Raw genomic sequence first — 9,969 nt, forward strand, 5'->3', positions numbered from 1 at the left:
GATCCTGCGGCCTGGGTCATCTCACTCACTCGCCGGGCCTGCGCTCTGTGTCTGTTGAGGATCCCGAAGCCTAGGTCATCTCATTCACTCGCTGGGCCTGAGCTCTGTGTCTGTTCAGGATCCCGCGGCCTGGGCCCTTTATCCTCAAGAACCACAATGAGACACAGCTGTGAAAGGCCTGACTTTTCCATGTGTATCTGATTCTTTAAATCGCATGATTTGTGTTTCTGAGTGTGAATTCTTTGTGGAGTAATTAAAGAGACCTTTCAGGCACTTTGGGAAGATGTGCCCTCATAAACCTGTTCCCCTGTACAGCCCCCAACAGGACTTCCACTTCCAAATTCAACTGGTGAATGCATTAATTAATACATCACCAACTTGCGAGTCTCCTCAGAAATATTATGATTAAAATTTCTTCCATCGAGTTCCATGTACAGAACAAGTTAAGGTTGTTTTTTCCCTTTATTTCTATTTTTTATGTGTTTTTATTTTCATATTTTTTCTCTGGCTGGCTCAGGTTGCCTTCCAAGCAGGTGTGGTATGACTGGAGGAAAGGGAATTCAAAACAAAGCATACAGAGGAGACTCAGCGCTCTGATACACTAGGCTCAGAATCAGCTCTGTCAACACTGCGCCAGTCTATTGAAAGCATTCACTTGTCAATGTGTAAGTGATGGTGTCGACTCTATGATAGGATAAAAGAGAGCTTTCTCCTCTTAGAACTCTTACTTTGGGTTTCTGCTCTTTGCCACTGCCATGAAAGGTAACTCTCTGCCATGTGCTGCTCTGCCTTGGAGCCAGTTGAATATGGACTGAAACCTCCAGTAACTGTGCATTTCAAGTTTCTAATTAAGGGTGGAACCGCATCCCTGTGGGGAAGATGTTGGTGCTGAGCTGTTCTTCCAAATTATTGGCACTGGAGAAAATATTGAAGAATCACTTTCCTGAATCACTCAAGGCTGAGGCAGATTATCCGGACCATTACACTAATGTTTACGCTGTATTCTACAAGGATGTCAGGGCTTACCAACAGCTACTAGAACAGGATGTTATTAACTGAGATCAAATTTTTCAAATACAAGGACTACAGACTGAGCTGTATGATGCTTCCAGAGCTGTTGCCTATTCAAAGCAGCTGGATATGAAGCTAGCTTCCTTCAAGGCTGTGCACTTTCCTCCTATTTCATCTCTGCCAGACTCCAGTTTCCTCACGACATCTCCCCCGCGCCTGACCCACCTGGGTGTCAGTGATGCTGATCTACTCAACCAGACTTGGTCAAGGGGTGGCAATGTGCAGTGTCTCCAGTACATCGCCAACCTCATCTCTTGCTTTCCCAGTGTGTGTATCCGTGATGAAAGTGGGCACCCAGTATCCTGGGGCATCACAGACCAGTTTGCCACCATGTGCCACTGCTACACCATCCCTGACCATCACAGGAATGGTTACAGCTGGGTAATGGCCCTCACACTGGCCAGGAAGCTGCAGAGCTGGGGATTCCCGTCTCAGGGAAATGTCCTGGATGACAACGTGGCATCTATCAGCCTCTTGAAGAGTGTCCATGATGAATTCTTGCCTTGTCGTTTTTATAGGCTGATTCTTACCCCCAGGGCTCTCTCTGGGAGAGCTCATCTTTAGCCCAGTAAAACTCTAGGGATTTTCTTACTTTCCCTAAACATGTACATGCTCTTGACTGTTGACAGGGGGAGGGGAGAAAAACCTGTAATCGGGAGACTCTTGAGCTATTCAAAGGGCCTGGAAAAGACATACACCATCCTGAGAAATGTGAATGAACCCCATCTTAATTTTCTACTGTAAATAACTGCAGGGGTTGGAGTGTCTGTGCTTGACAACAGAGGTTTGTCTTCTTTTAGGACACACTATAGGGAAGAAATTCCTTAAGCCAGGAATTCTCAGCACAGTGACAGAAATGATTGGGTGAGAATAAGAGACTTCACACAGGAGTTGCTGCTTTATTCATGGGCTTCTGCTCCATATTTTCACTCCCACATCAGTTCTTTTACTGCCATAGATTCCCCCGTACCCTGGTATGTCTCTCCAACCTCTAGTCCTACCACCTTGACCTAGCTCTCTGTAGTCCCTCTTGAATTTTCTCCTTGAATTACTTTCTTCCCTTCTGCTTAAGACACTAGCCTGTTCTCCCCTGGGAATGTTCAAATGCTGCAGGTCCTACTATTTTAATGTTTATAGTAATTTAATGTTACCATGGGGGGTAGGTGGCAACACAGTTCCTGCTTCAGTTATGTATAGGGTAAGGCCCGAGAATTTGGATTTCTAACAGGTTTCCACTGCTTTGATGCCTTGGGTGGATGAAGATACAGGCATCCTAGTGCCACAAACACATAGCCTATAAGTAGGATCAATCCCATGTCCTATTCCAGTCCCCTTGTTTATAATCTGCTTTCCCATAAGAAACTAAGATTCATATATAGGTGTATATGTGGGGCCACAAATGTAATATAAACATTACATACATGTTTTGTCTACAGGCATATGTGTATGCCTCCTGAATTTTGGTAATTTTAGCCCTCTTGTTACATGGGAATAATTTGGGGTCTAGGTTAAAAAAATGGCTTTTCATGGTTGTATAATTGATGCTGGAGACCAAGCCAGAAATCTGTGATTTTGATTTCAATTTGTCCTTTTCATTAAATCATGTAGCTTCTTTATAAAGAAAATTGATTGCCTGGCGAAAAAAAAATCATACTTTTTATTCTCAGAGTTCAAAGCGTGAGTTCTAATAGAAGAAAGTCCAGCTAAATGCTAGGCATTTTCAGAAGCTGGGCTCCCTAAATCTGTACCAGTATCCAATGTAAAACTGAATTTTCAGTTCCAAATTCCTTTGGCTCCCTCAGAAATTCACCTTGTGCGCCACACCAGTCCCCTGAAAAACCTCTACAGGAAGAAGTTTAAGGGGCTTCCCAGTTCTTTTTATGAAAAAATGGCAGAAGTTATTGTTTTTATTTTTTGGCTGTCTCAGAATGTCTTAGGGGATGTTTGCAAGGCTGGATTTGTAGTGATCAAACCACAGCAACCTGATGCTGACTGCTTTGTTGAAGCAGCCACTTAAACTACTGAGATGCAAGACAGGCCCCTTTAGAAACACACTTGCTCAGGCTTTTATACATAAGGGCCAAATTTTGACACATCTGTGGAAGGCCTGACTTCTCCATGTGTATCTGATTCTTTCCACCACATGATTTGTTTTTCTGAGAGTGAATTCTTTGCAGAGTAATTTCAGAGAGCTTTCAGACACTTTGGGAAGATGCGTGCTTGTATACCTGTTCCCCTGTACAGTCCCTAACAGCACTTCCAGTCCCAATTTAACTAGAAACACATTAATTAGTACCTCACTATCATCCAAGTCTCCTCAGAAATAGTATCATTGAAATTTCTTCCATCCAGTCTCATGCACAGAACAAGTTGAGGTGGATTATTTTCTTTCTTTCTTTTTCATTTTTTATTTATTTATATATTTTTATAGTTTTTTCTCCAGCAGCCTCCAGTTTCCTTCACAGCAGATGAGGTAAGACTCGAGGAAAGGGAATTCAAAACACAGCAAACAGAGACTCAGCGCTCTGATACAACAGGCTCAGAAAGAGCTCGGTCAACAATTTGTCAGTCTAGTGAAAACATTCACTTGTCCATGTATAACTGATGGTTTTGACTCTATTGTAGGATAAGAAGAGGGCTTTCTCCTCTTAGAACTCACGCTTCCAACTCTTAGATTTAAATGTGTGAGTTCTAAGAGAAGAAAGACCAGCTAAATGCTAGGCATTTTTGGAAGCTGGGCCTTCCTAAGTCTGTTCCTGTATCCAGTGTAAAGTTGAATTTCTGATTCCAATTTCCTTTGGCTCCCCCAGAAATTCCCCAATTTCCTTTGGCTCCCCCAGAAATTCTTCCACTCCCCTGAAAAGCTTCTGCATGAAGTAGTTCGGGCAGATCTTCCATTTCATTGTATGAAAAATGGTAGATGGATTTTTGTTTTGTTTTGTTTTGGCTGGCTCAGAATTCCTTCAGTTCATGTTTGGCTGGCTGGCGTTGTGGGGATCAAACCATAGCAACCTGTGGTTGACTGCTCTGTTGAATCAGCCACTTAAACAACTGAAGTACAGGGCAGGCTCCAATTAGAATCTCACTTGCTTGGAATTTTTTCTTAAGGGCCACAATGTGACACACCTTTGGAAGGCCTGACTTCTCCATGTCTATCTGATTCTTTATACTGTGTGATTTGCATTTCTGTGTGTGAATTATATGTGAAGTAATTAGAGAGAGCTTTTAGGCATTTTGGAAAGTTGTGCGCTCATAAACCTGTTCCCCTGTACAGTCACCAACAGAACTTCCAGTCCCAAATTCAATTGGCAAATGCATTAATTAATATATCACTATCATTTGAGTCTCCTCAGAAATAGAATTATTGAAATTTTTTCCATGGAGTTCAATGTACTGAACAAGTTGAGGTGGATTTTTTACTTTATTTCTTTTTTCTTGATTTTTTTTTAATTTTCTTTTCTGTGGCTGGCTCAGGTTGCCTTTGGAGCAGATGTGGTAGGACTTGAGGAAAGGGAATTTCAAACACAGCAGATCAGATACTCAGTGCTCTGACACAATAGGATCCTAAAGAACTCGGTCAACAATGCACCAGTCTAATGAAACCATTCACTTGTCCGTGTATAGTTGATGGTTTCGACTCTATGAGAGGATAAGAAGAGGGCAATCTCCTCCTAGAACTCATGGTGTGAACTCTTTGTGACACACTTAGAGTTTGAAGCATGAGTTCTAAGAGGAGAAAGTCTTGCTAAATGCTAGGCATTTTCCGGAGCTGGACCTTCCTAAGTCTGTTCAGGTATCCAGTATAAAACTGAATTTCCCGTTCCAAATTCCTTTGGCTTCCCCAGAAATTCACCATTTCCACAGTGCCATTCCCCTGAAAAACCTCTAGATGAAGAAGTTTGGGAGGGCCTCCCAGTTCTTTCTATGAAAAAATTGCAGAATGATTTTTTTTCTTATGGTTGGCTAAGAATGCCATCAGGGCATGTTTGGCTGAAGTTGTGAGGATTGAAGAACAGCAACCTGAGGCTTACTGCTTTGTTGAAGCAGCCACTTAAACAACTGAGATAAGGGGCAGGCCCCTGTGCAAAACAAACTTGCTCATGCCTTTCTTCTTAAGAGCCCAAATAGGACTCCACTGTGTAAGGCCTGACTTCAGGTGTATCTGATTCTTTCCAACGTATTGTTTGAGTGCCTAAGTGTGAATTGTTAGTGGAAAAATTCCATAGAGTGTCTAGGCCCTTTGAGAACACGGACCCTCCTTAACCTGTTCTCCCACACAGCCCCCAACAGGACTTACACTCTCACATTAAAAAAGAAGGGGCTGGGAAGATGGTTCAGTAGAATAAGCACTTCCCTGATAAGCACATGGGCTTGAGTTCAATCCCCGGTTCTGCAAAATAAATAAATAAATAAATAAATAAAAAAGAAAACACATTAATAAATACATCACCAGTGTGCGAGTCTCTTCATAAATCGTTTCAGGGAAAATTCTTCCATTGAGTTACCATAGAGAACAAGTTGAGATGGATTATATTTTTAATTCCTCCTGCTGGCCTGGCTTGCCTACAGAGCAGGTGTGGTAAGGCTCAAAAAACAGCAATTCCAAACACAGCCACGTGAGACTCAGTGCTCTGATTTAATAGGCTCTGAAATAATTCAGATCATGCTCACACCAGAATTCGAAAGACTCTTTCTCTCCTCTTCACTGCTATGGTATGCAATTTGCCAGTCTATTGAAAGCATTCACTGTTCCATGTATTAGTGACGGTTTCGACTCTATGGTACAGGAACAAGATTTCTTTCTCCTCTTAGAAAAAACTCTCTGAATTCCTTAGAATTCAGACAGTGAGTTCTAAGAGGAGAAAATCCAGCTGCATGCTAGGCCTTTTGGGAAGCTGGGCCTTCCTACATCTGTGCCAGTATCCAGGGAAAACAGAATTTCTGGTTCAACTTCCTTTGGCTACCGCAGCAATTCACCATGTGCACCAACATGAAGTTCCAGGCTCCCAGGTCTTTCTACAAAAAATGGAATAAGGATTTTTTTTCTGCACCGAATGTCTTCAGGGCAGCTTTTCCTGCCTTGAGTTGGGGGGATAGAACTACAGCAACTTGATGCTGACCACTTTGTGGAAGCAGCCACTTAAAGAACTGAGCTAGAGACAGGGCCCCAACTAAAACAGACTTCCTCAGCCATTTCTTCCTAAGGGCCACAGTGAGACACAGCTGTGCCTGGTCTGATATCCCCAGGTGTATCTCATTCCCTACACCATGCAATTTCTGTTTCCAATACTGAATCGTTGGTGGATAAATTCCCGAGAGGATCAAGGCCCTTTGCAAACAGGGGCCCTCTTAAACCCTTGCCCCTAGAGAACCCCCAAAAGGACTTCTGGTCACAAATTCAACTGGAAAACATATTCATGAATAAATCACCAGCAGGCGAGTCTACACGGAAATAGATTCATGGAAAATGCTTCCATCGAGCTCCATGTAGAGAACAACTGGAGATGAATTTTTTTCAATTTCTTAAAAATTAAAAAAAAATTTCAGTTTTTAAAAATTAATTTCAATGGCCCGGGGAGATGGCTCAGTGGAGTAAGCACTTCCCTGGCTAGGGGAAGGGCCTGAGTTCAATTCCTGGTTCTGCCAAAAAAAATTATTTTTAATTATTTTAATTTAATTCCAATAAAGCTCAAGGTACAGGGATTCAAAACACAGCCTCCTGAATCTCAGTGCTCTGACTCAATAGGCTCGGCAAGACCTCAGGTAACGTCCACAGCAGAACACCAAAGACTCTTTCTCTCTCCTTTCCTGCCACAGGACCAAATTCCCCCATCTAGTGAAGGCATTCACCCTTCCATGTAGAAATGATGGTTTCGAAACTATGGTTCCAGGAAAAGAGATCTATCTCCTCTTAGAACTCACCTCCTAACTGTAAAAGAATTCAGAGGCTGAGTTCAAAGAGGAGAAAGTCCAGCTAAATGCTAGGCCTTTTCAGAAGGTGGGCCATCCTAAGACTGCTCCTGTCTCCAGGCAAAAATTGAATTTATGGTTCCAATTCCTTGGGTTACCTCACCCATTCACCATGTAATCCCTGTCTGGTCCCTGAGAAAACAACCATTCTCCCAGAAGTTTCAGCCTCCCAATCCCAGTCCTTTCTAGATAAAAATGGAAAAATTATTTTTTTTTTGCTCCTCGAATGCCTTCAAGGCATGTTTGGCTGGCTGGAGTGTTGTGGGAATCGAACTACAGCAATGTGAGGCTCACAGCTTTGTGGAAGCAGCCACTGAAAGAACTGAGATATGACAAGGCTTCTGACTAAAACACACTTGCTCAGCCCTCCCTTCTTAAGGGCCAAAATGGGACCCAGCTGTGCCAAGCCTCACATTGCCAGGTGTATCTCATTTTCTCCACCGTAGGTTATCAGTTTCTAAGGGTGAATGCCTGGTGGAGAAATTCCCGAGAGTGTCTAGGCCATTGGACAAGGGGGCCCTCATAAACCTTTTCACTTCACATTCCCCAGCAGGACTTCTGGTCCCCAATTCAACTGGAAAATGCATTCAGGAATATATCACGAGCAGGTGAGTCTCCTCTAAAATAGTTTCATGGAAAATGCTTCCATCGAGTTCCATGTAGAGACCAAGTGGAGATGGATTTTTATAATTTGCTTAAGAATTACAAAAAAAAAATTTCACTTTTTAAAAATTAATTTCAATGGCCTGGGGAGATGGCTCAGTGTAGTAAAGCACTTCCCTGGCTAGGGGAAGGGCCTGAGTTCAATTCCTGGTTCGGCCAAAAAAAATTATTTTTTAATTATTTTAATTTAATTCGGTAAAGCTCAAGGTACACGGATTCCAAACACAGCCTCCTGAATCTCAGTGCTCTGACTCAATAGGCTCGACAAGACCTCAGGTAATGAGCACAGCAGAAATCCAAAGGCTCTTTCGCTCCCATTTCCCGCTACGGGACCCAACTCACCCGTCTTGTGAAGGCATTCACCGTTCCATGTAGAAATGACCTTTTCAAAGCTATGGTTTGAAGAAAAGAGATCTTTCTCCTCTTAGAACTACCTCCTAACTCTAAAAGTGTTCAGAGGCTGAGTTCAAAGAGGAGAAACTCCAACTAAATGCTAGGCCTTTTCAGAAGCTGGGCCTTCCTAAGACTGCTTCTGTCTCCAGGGAAGAATTGCATTTCTGGTCCCAATTCCTTGGCCTATCTCAACTTTTAATCCTCATTTGATGCGGAGAAAACAACCATTCTCCCTGAAGTTTCAGCCTGCCCCTCCCAGTCCTTTCTAGAAAAAAATGAAATAAGTTTTTTTTTCTTGCTCCTTGAATGCCTTCAGGCCATGTTTGGATGGCTGGAGTGTTGTGGGAATCGAACTACAGCAACCTGTGGCTGACAGCTTTGTGGAAGAAGGCACTTAAAGAAATGAGCTAGGGCCAGGCTCCTGACTAAAACACACTTGTGCAGCCCTTTCTTCTTAAGAGCCACAATGGGACCTAGCTGTGCTAGGCCTGATATCCCCAGGTGTATCACATTTTCTCCACCGTAGGATTTCAGTTTCTAAGGGTGCACCTCTGGTTGACAAATACCCGACGGGGTCTAGGCCGTTGGACAAGTGGGCCCTCCTAAACCTTTTCCCCTAGACAGCACCCAGCATGTCTTCCGGTCCCCAGTTCAACTGGAAAACGCTTTCATGAATATATCATTTCGAGGAGGCAAGTCTCCTCGAAAATAGTTTCATGGAAAATACTTCCATGGAGTTCCATGTAGAAAACAATTGGAGAGGGATTTTTAAAATTTGCTTAAAAATTAAAAAAAAAATTTTGAAGTTTTTGAAATCAATTTTAATGGGCTTGGAGATGGCTCAGTGTAGTAAGATCTTCCCTGGCAAAGGGAAGGGCCTGAGTTCAATTCCTGATTCTGCCAAAATAATTATGTTTAATTATTTTAATTTAATTCCAGTAATGCACAAGGTACAGGGATTCGAAACACAGCCTCCTGAATCTCAGTGCTCCGATTCAATAGGCTCAGCAGGACCTCAGGTAATGTGCACAGCAGAATTCCAAAGGCTCTTTCACTCTCCTTTCCTGCTACGGGACAGAATTCGCCTGTCTAGTGAAGGCAATCACCGTTCCATGTATAAATAACGTTTTCGAAGCTATGGTTTCAGGAAAAGAGATATATCTCCTCTTAGAACTCAAAGTTCGGAGGCTGAGTTCTAACAGTAGAAAGTCCAGCTAAGTGCTAGGCGTTTTAGGAAGCTGGGCCTACATAAGGCTGCTCCAGTCTCCAGGCAAAAATAAAATTTCTGGTCCCAATTTCTTTGGCTACCTCACCCATTCACCACATAATCCACGTAAGGTCGCTGAGAAAACAACCATTCTCCCTGAAGTTTCAGCCTCCCACTCCCAGTCCTTTGTAGAATAAAATGGAATAAGGATTTTTTTTTTGCTCCTCGAATGCCTTCAGGGCCTGTTTGCCTGATTGGAGTGTTGTGGGAATCAAACTACAGCAACCTGAGGCTGACAGCTTTGTGGAAGCTGCTACCTAAAGAAATGAGCTAGGGCCAGGCTCCAGAGTAAAACACACTTGTGCAGCCCTTTCTTCTTAAGGGCCACAATAGGACCCAGCTGTGCAAGGCCTTACATCCCCAGATGTATCTCATTTTCTCCACCATAGGATTTCAGTATCTAGAGGTGAATATCTGGTAGGCGGGAATTCCCGAGTGGTTGTAGGCCCTTGGCCAAGAGGGCCCTCCTAAAGCTTTTCCCCTAGACAGCCCCAAGCAGACACTTCTGGTCACCAATTCAACTGGAAAACGCATTCATGAATACATCGTAAGCAGGCAAGTCTCTTCCAAAATAGTTTCATGGAAAATGCTTCCATCGAGTTTCA

General features: G+C 43.1%; 1 pseudogene; it reads left to right on the forward strand.

The window, feature by feature from the left end:
* Positions 1 to 835: 835 nt before the first annotated feature.
* Positions 836 to 1,668, forward strand: LOC101589804 (annotated as a pseudogene).
* Positions 1,669 to 9,969: the final 8,301 nt, after the last annotated feature.

Source organism: Octodon degus, unplaced genomic scaffold (assembly GCF_000260255.1).
Source record: "Octodon degus isolate 3935 unplaced genomic scaffold, OctDeg1.0 scaffold00446, whole genome shotgun sequence".
NCBI lineage: Eukaryota > Metazoa > Chordata > Mammalia > Rodentia > Octodontidae > Octodon > Octodon degus.